At 39.9% G+C, this 8,154-nt stretch overlaps 1 long non-coding RNA gene across 2 annotated transcripts; it reads right to left on the reverse strand.

The window, feature by feature from the left end:
- Positions 1-315: 315 nt before the first annotated feature.
- LOC110532301 (uncharacterized) lies at positions 316-3,238 on the reverse strand. 2 transcript variants are annotated; one of them, XR_002474818.3, is made up of 4 exons: positions 3,041-3,238; positions 2,416-2,581; positions 2,135-2,312; positions 316-1,835 (listed from the first exon to the last, which is right to left on the reverse strand). It is a non-coding gene; the product is annotated as an uncharacterized LOC110532301 (long non-coding RNA). The 2 variants fall into 2 exon arrangements; XR_016483316.1 differs by lacking the exon at positions 3,041-3,238 and having other exon boundaries at positions 2,416-2,666.
- Between the last annotated feature and the right edge of the window lie 4,916 nt (positions 3,239-8,154).

Below are 8,154 nucleotides of genomic sequence, written 5' to 3' on the forward strand. Positions count from 1 at the left end.
GGACACTGTTGTTCAGAAGAGATAGCCAACTACACAGCTAACACAATCACTTCAAGCTGAAGTTGGAATGACAGCAAACTAGCTGCATTTAGTGTTTTTCTATTGAAATGTCTTTGTATATATCCATAAAATGATGCTGATTCATGATTTCGACAGGCTGAGAAAAGCTGCCAGCCTGTCTGTCTCATCCTGACTCCTGACACGTTCATTACCACATAGGACAGCTGGAGATTGAATGAGAGACAGCAAAGTTATTGCTGTTATGCTGTTGAAAACCAAATGCTAGTCTAAAAGAAATGGGAGAAAAGGTCTAAATGCTTTTCATAGTGTAGATCAAGTTTATAAATTGCCTGGCTGAGCTGATGAGACAATGGATTGCTCAGTCAGATGGAACAGAGTAAATAGGCATTTCAACATCATAGATTTAGCCGGTGGTAACTTGTGGAATAGACAAAGGCTGGAATGCGGTTTTAACCAATCAGCATCCAGGATTAGACCCACCCGTTGTGTAATGATGTCACCATGCTGGCTATAACTCCATCCCACCAAAACAGGCAGACATTTCAGGCAGCTCTTACACTAAAAGGGCATTATCATAATTTTCACTATTTCCCAGTATTGTTCCAAACTCATAGTGTGAAAATATATATAAAACACAGGAAAATCACATTTTTGATTGCACTGCACTGCATACTGTATGTGCATAGACAGTTTAACCTTCACTGTTTTTACTTGTCTAAAATGTAATATTGTTAGGCATTGTAAACCTTCAAAATATGCAGATCAGTATTATTTTTTTTTTAAATTACCATCATTTGAATAATTTCATAATCTAAAATGTTAAATTAACACGACAGCATCAACAGAGCCAATAATTGAGTCTCCTTAGAAAAAACGTTACTGACAGCACAGTACATTATTAAAGCAGAATGACATAATAAAGAAAATCTGACACTGTACATCAAATAATCATCGGAAGTATTCTTCATTGTAATTCATTTTATACCTCTCATCATCATCTCAATTTTGTTTCATTTTTCACATTTAAGTCAGTTTTCTAAATGACACTGATTGTTTTCCCCACTATTGACAATATTCTTCAAATTCCAAACACCAAATCTCAAACATGATTTCATAGAGAAAACAAAACTCTAAACAAACGTGTTTAAACAAATAAAATACATAGCTATGAGATAAACCCTGTGAACTACTACTTTCATATTTTATAAACCGTAAAATCGAATCAATTCAAAAGGTTAAAAAATCTAACGTTGAAATTATTATTGTGTAAAATCGGAATAAGAACTTTCATGAACACATAAATACTGAGAAGTTGAAGAGGAGAATAAAAACAACATCATTTCAGTGCACAATGTTATTGCATTTACAAATAAAAATGTTTCAAATTTTGCATTTATAAATGGTAAAAGTAGCAACAACAAAAAAAACACGATAAAAGTCTTGGAAAAACAGCTGTTGGCTATGAGCTTTGACGCATAAAGAGCAATTAAGAATGTTCACATGCTGTTCTTTATGGAAGGAACTACCACATAGCAAGATCATGTTTCACTAATACCTGTTGTAAGACAGACACCATTGATTCTGTTCTGCGTCAATCAGTTCTGCTTTATACAGGCCATGGCACAACAAACATGTCAAATGAATCAAAACATTTGAAACAGTATCAAATGTTAGAGACAGAAAAGGGTCAAGTAATTGTAATAATTGGATCCTCACATATGAAAAAGAACCAGCAATATTATAAGTGAACCGATGAAAAGGGAACGTGAGGTTCTTATGCAGATACCCAGATTTTTGACGCCAACTTTGGGATCCTAAAAAGAGATGTCACAAGACATTTGAAATGGCAAGTTTAATGAATACAAAATATTCAAAATAATTTGATGCGATAACATGTTTTCTCTATTTTGTAAAAATTAATAAACCATACCGTACTAATTTTACATGACATGAAAAAAGTGCCAAATTGCTAGGTAATTACTAGATACGGAAAAACGTGTATTTCTCAAATGCGTGAGAACGGTGCAAAGTGCCAACGTAACAACATCATCAAAACACCCCCTCTCATACTTCTGTTTGACAACAGATCATGTCAAGCATCCATGTTGCTCACCCCTGTCCATTAGGCTCCAGGTCACCCTCCTCATCATCGTGGACGTCCAGGTCCATGGGTTTGGGTCTCTCAATGACTTCTGCAACCTCCTCTCTGGTCTCCTCAGCTGGCGTGGTCATCGACACCACATCATCGCAGCTCTCCTGTGGATCTTCCTCCACCTCGTAGGTAGCATGTCCTGCAAAACATTTAGTTCAGAGCAGCACATAAACGAACAACACATTAATGCATGTACTGTATATACACTGCATGTTTGGACCTGAGCTGGGACTTTATCTTACCGTGGTTAGCAGCAGCTCCTGCCTCTGGGCTTCAGGCTACTGGTTCCATATCTTTCACTGGTTAAGGGTTGAGCTGGGACGCTCTCCTCCTCAGCAATGTCATCGTAGGACAGAGAAGACACACAACATCGCTGGCAATTTTCCTTGTCTCCACCACTCTCTGATCCTGTTGGAACGACGATACAAAGAACGTTGTGATGGTACAGTACAGCAAGACTGCCCTGCACAGTGGCCGGGCTGGTCTAGCAGTAATGCCGCAGCCTCCAGCACACGTCTATGGTGTCAGCGTGAGTCCAGCCTACTACCCTTTGACACTATTTCTCTTTATCTTTCCCCACTGTCGTCCACTATCTATTCAATTAAGTCTGAAAATACCTTTAAAAAAGTGCACTGCACCGACAATTCTTCTCTTCTTATCATTACTATAGTAATCCTTTCTGTCATCTATCTATCTATCTTTTGACAGGGTACTCTCTCTGCTACACTAAGCAGTGAATATAAATACTTGATCATGTTTAATTGATATATATATATATATCAAGTTTTCTTAATAAAAATGTTGATCATTTCAATGGGTGACATGCACGTTTGTGGTGTTGTTTTAACAAAAAAGGATTGCACTCACTATGTTTATTCAAGTCTCTCGTTTCCGTTGGTCTGAACATTTCATTTCCATTGGTCTCAACATCCTCAGTCTCCACTCTCAAAAGCAGACTCTTTTCTCACTGAGAATCTTGCTGTATCCAAAATATGACTCTACTCAAAACCTTCTCAGTGTCTCTCGTAATGCACACATATTACGAAAACATGAGCGTTTGTTTTCACATATTACGGAACATTTCATTCAATGCCACAGGGTGCTACTATTGCTGTCAAAGTGTTCACTGACTGCCCTCTGGTGGCGGCTCAATTGTACAGACACATTTGCCATGTGTTTAGGATCTCCAGGGTATACCACTTTAGGGTAATTTCATATTTTATTTACAAAAAACGTTGTTGCGACTTAGACACAGATAATTGCAAGTGTTTACAAAAGTGTCCTTCGATTTGGCTATTGTACCTTAGTGACTTAAGTCCCTACAGTATTATTTGTAGGTGTTGAAATGACATACGTGCAGTTACTCTTGACCCTGTTTACAAAGTGTCCTCGCAGTAAGAGAAAGAGAGCAACAACCATGAGCTGAAATGAACAGAGACAACGCGCCAAGGGACAGACAAACAATCAAGTTGATGTGATGGGGATCTGAGCAATGGGCTGTTTGACTATATAACCTGCAATCATATTCAATTATTGGGGAGAAATACACTATATATACAAAAGTATGTGGATTAGTAGATTTGGCTATTTCAGTCACACCCGTTGCTGACAGGTGTACAAAATTGAGCACACGGCCATGCAATCTCCCTAGACAAACATTGGCAGTAGAATTGCCTTATCAAAGATCTCAGTGACTTTCAACATGGCACCGTCATAGGATGCCACCTTTCCAACAAGTCAGTTTGTCAAATTTCTGCCCCGGTCAACTGTAAGTGCTGTTATTGTGAAGTGGAAACATCTAGGAGCAACAATGACTAGGTCACACAAGCTCATAGAGCGGGACCGCCTAGTGCTGAAGCGCGTAAAAATAGTCTGTCCTCGGATGCAACCCTCACTATCGAGTTCCAAACTGCCTCTGGAAGCAATGTCAGCACAATAACTATTCCTCAGGAGTTTCATGAAAGGAGTTTCCATGGCCGAGCAGCCGCACACAAGCCTAAGATCACCATGCGTAATGCCAAGCGTTGGCTGAAGTGGTGTAAAGCTCGCCGCCATTGGACTCGGGAGCAGTGGAAATGTGTTCTCTGGAGTGATGAATTATGCTTCACCGTCTGGTAGTCCAACAGACAAATCCGGGTTTGATGGATGCCAGGAGGATGCTACCTGCCTGAATGCATAATGCCAACTGTAAAGTTTGGTGGAGCCGGTATATTGGTCTGGGGCTGTTTTTCATGGTTCAGGCTAGGCCCCTTAGTTCCAGTGAAGGGAAATCTTAACACTCTCTGGACACAAACCTCCAAACAAGCTTCAATGCCATACAACACTCCTTCCATGGCCTCTAACTGCTTAAACGCTAGTAAACCTAAATGCATGCTCTTCCACCGATCGCTGACCGCACCCGCCTGCCCGATTAGCATCACTAATCTGGACGGTTCTGACTTAGAATATGTGGACAACTACAAATACCTAGGTGTCTGGATAGACTGTAAACTCTCCTTCCCGACTCATATTAAGCATCTCCAATCCAAAATTAAATCTAGAATCGGCTTCCTATTTGGCAAAACAAAGCCTCCTTCACTCACGCTGTCAAACACACCCTCGTAAAACTGACTATCCTACCGATCCTCAACTTCGGCAATGTCATTTACAAAATAGCATCCAACACTCTATCACAGTGCCATCCATTTTGTGACCAAGTCCCATATACTACCCACCAATGCGACCTTTATGCTCTCGTCGGCTGATCCTCGCTACATGTTCGTCGCCAGACCCACTGGCTCCAGGTCATCTATAGGTCTTTGCTAGGTAAAGCTCCCCCTTATCTCAGCTCACTGGCCACCATAACAACACCCACCCGTAGCATGCGCTCCAGCAGGTACAGTATATCTCACTGGTCATCCCCAAAGCCAACATCTGCTTTGGCCACCATTCCTTCCAGTTCTCTGCTGCCAATGACTGGAACGAATTGCAAAAATCGCTGAAGTTGGAGACTTATATCTCCCTCACTAACTTTAAGCATCAGATATCTGAGCAGTTTACCGATCGCTGCAGCTGTACACTGTCACGCCCTGACCTTAGATAACTTTTTATGTCTCTATTTTTGTTTGGTCAGGGTGTGATTTGGGTGGGCATTCTATGTTATTTTTTCTATGTTTTTGTATTTCTTTGTTTTGGCCGGGTATGGTTCTCAATCAGGGACAGCTGTCTATCGTTGTCTCTGATTGGGAACCATACTTTCCCACATGGTTTTTGTGGGTAGTTGTTTTCTGTTTAGTGTTTTGCACCTGACAGGACTGTTTCAGATTCGATTATTCACTTTGTTATTTTTGTTTAGTTTTCAGTTTAAATAAAAAGTCATGAACACTTACCACGCTGCGCTTTGGTCCGATTTCTCTTCTTCAGACGACGACACCCGTTGTATACACAGCACATCTGTAAATAGCACATTCAACTTTTTTGCTCTTTTGCACACCAGTATTTCTACTTGCACATCATCATCTGCACATCTATCATTCCAATGTTAATTTGCTAAATTGTAATTACTTCACTACTATGGCCTATTTATTACCTTATCTCCTTACTACATTTGCACACACTGTATATAGATTTTTCTATTGTGTTATTGACTGCACTTTTGTTTATCACATGTGTAACTCTGTTGTTTTTTGTCGCACTGCTTTGCTTTATCTTGGCCAGGTCGCAGTTGTAAATGAGAACTTGTTCCCAACTGGCCTACCTAGTTAAATAAAGGTGAAATTAATAATAAAATACAGCATATAATGACATTCTAGACGATTCTGTGCTTCCAACTTTGTGGCAACATTTGGAGAAGGCCATTTCCTGTTTCAGCATGAAAATGCCCCCCCTGCATAAAGGTCCATACAGAAATGGTTTGTCGAGATCAACCCCATCGAACACCTTTGGGATGATTTGGAACGCCGACTGTGGGCCAGGCCTAATTGCCCAACATCAGTGCCCGACTAATGCTTTTGTGGCTGAGTTGGAAGTAAGACCCTGCAGCAATGTTCCAACATTTAGTGTAAAGCCTTCCCAGAAGAGTGGAAGCCGTTACAGCAGAAAAGGGGGCACCAACTCCATATTAATGCCCATGATTTTAGAATAAGATGTTTGACTGGCTGGTGTCCACATACTTTTGGTCATGTAGTGTATTATAAGACATTGACAGTACACTATTTAAAGTCCGTAGAAAGATTTCAGAAAGATGACAAAAGCATTTCTGCCAAGTGAGAGAAATCTTTTGCTTTTCAATAGCTAGATAGAGCCCCGCAGTCAGCAACATATCTGAAAACAAGGTTACCTCACACATCCAGCTATAGCTACTTACAACATGAAACATTGGAAATGAGTACTTTTAACAACTACAGTACCTTCACAATAGATTTCACCAGTTTTGGCCTTCTTATGTAAAATGACGGCCTAGGAACAGTGGATTAAGGGCCTTGTTCAGAGACAGAACAACATATTTTTACCCTGTCAGCTCGGGGATTCGATCTAGCAACCTTTCGGTTACTGGCCCAACGATCTCACCACTTGGCTACCTGCCGCCCCCATATCATATTCACTACTGTATTAACAGAATGAACATCTTCAAAGTTAACATTTAACTCTTACCTGCACAGGACACAGAAACCAATCCTCCACAACACATTCCCTTTTGTTATTTTGCACTGCTGAAGTTTCGACTTGGAGCCTATGCGTCTGGCAAAATGTGTGTCATCAGGACTTATTCTGTTGGTTGCTTTCATTGAGATGCTGTTGCTACACTCCTGCTCTTTACATGCTAAAGAAAGTATTCACACATCTCAACTTTTCCCACACTTTGTTGTGGTATAGCTTGAATTTAAACGGATTAAACTGAGATGTTTTTTTCACTGGCCTACACACAATATCCCATAATCTCAAAGTGTAATTACGTTTTTCATTAATTTTGGAAATGAGTCAAAAAGGAAGAGCTGAAACATCCTGAGTCAATAAGTTTTCAACCCCTTTGCTGTGACAAGCCTAAATAAGTTCAGGAGTAAAAATGTGCTTAACAAGTTGCTTAATAAGTTGCATAGACTAATAGTGTTTAACAGTTGTTTTTTTTACTACCTCATCTCTGTACCTCACACAAACAATTATCTGTAACTCTGTCGAGCAGTGAATTTCAAAAACAGATTCAACCACAAAGACGAGGGAGGTTTTCAATTTCCTCGCAAAGAAGGGCACCTATTGGTAGATGGTAAAAATTATGAAAAGCAGACAATGAATTTCCCTTTGAGCATGGTGCAGTTATTAATTACACTTCGGGTTGGTGTATCAATACACCCAGTCACTACAAAGATACAGGCGTCCTTTCTAACTAAGTTGCTGGAGAGGAAGGAAACCGCTCAGGGACTTCACCATGAGGCCAATGGTGACTTTAAAACAGTTACAGAGTTTAATGGATGTGATAGGAGAAAACTGAGGATGAATTAATAACATTGTAGTTACTCCACAATACTAACTTAACTGACAGAGTGAAAAGAAGGAAGCTTGTACAGAATAAATATTCCAAAACATTCATCCTGTTTGCAACAAGGAACTAAAGTAATACTGAAAAAAATTTGGCAAAGCAATTAACGTTTTGTCCTGAATACAAAGTGTTATGCTTGGGTAAAATCCAATATAACACATTACTGAGTACCACTCTCCATATTTTCAAGCATAGTGGTGGCTGCATCATGTTATCGGTATACTTGTACCATTAAGGACTGGAGGGAGGGTACAGGGTAAATCCTAGACAAAATCCTAGACGATCAGTCTGATTTCCACCAGACACTGGGAGATACATTTTCCTTTCAGCAGGACAATAACCTGAAACACAAGGCCACATCTACACTGGAGTTGTTTACCAAGAAGACAATGAATGTTCCTGACTGGCTGAGTTACAGCTTTGACTTAAATCTACTTTAAAATCTATGGCAAGACATGAAAATGGT

Source organism: Oncorhynchus mykiss, chromosome 9, assembly GCF_057628025.1.
Source record: "Oncorhynchus mykiss isolate SJ-2025 chromosome 9, ASM5762802v1, whole genome shotgun sequence".
NCBI classification, from domain to species: domain Eukaryota; kingdom Metazoa; phylum Chordata; class Actinopteri; order Salmoniformes; family Salmonidae; genus Oncorhynchus; species Oncorhynchus mykiss.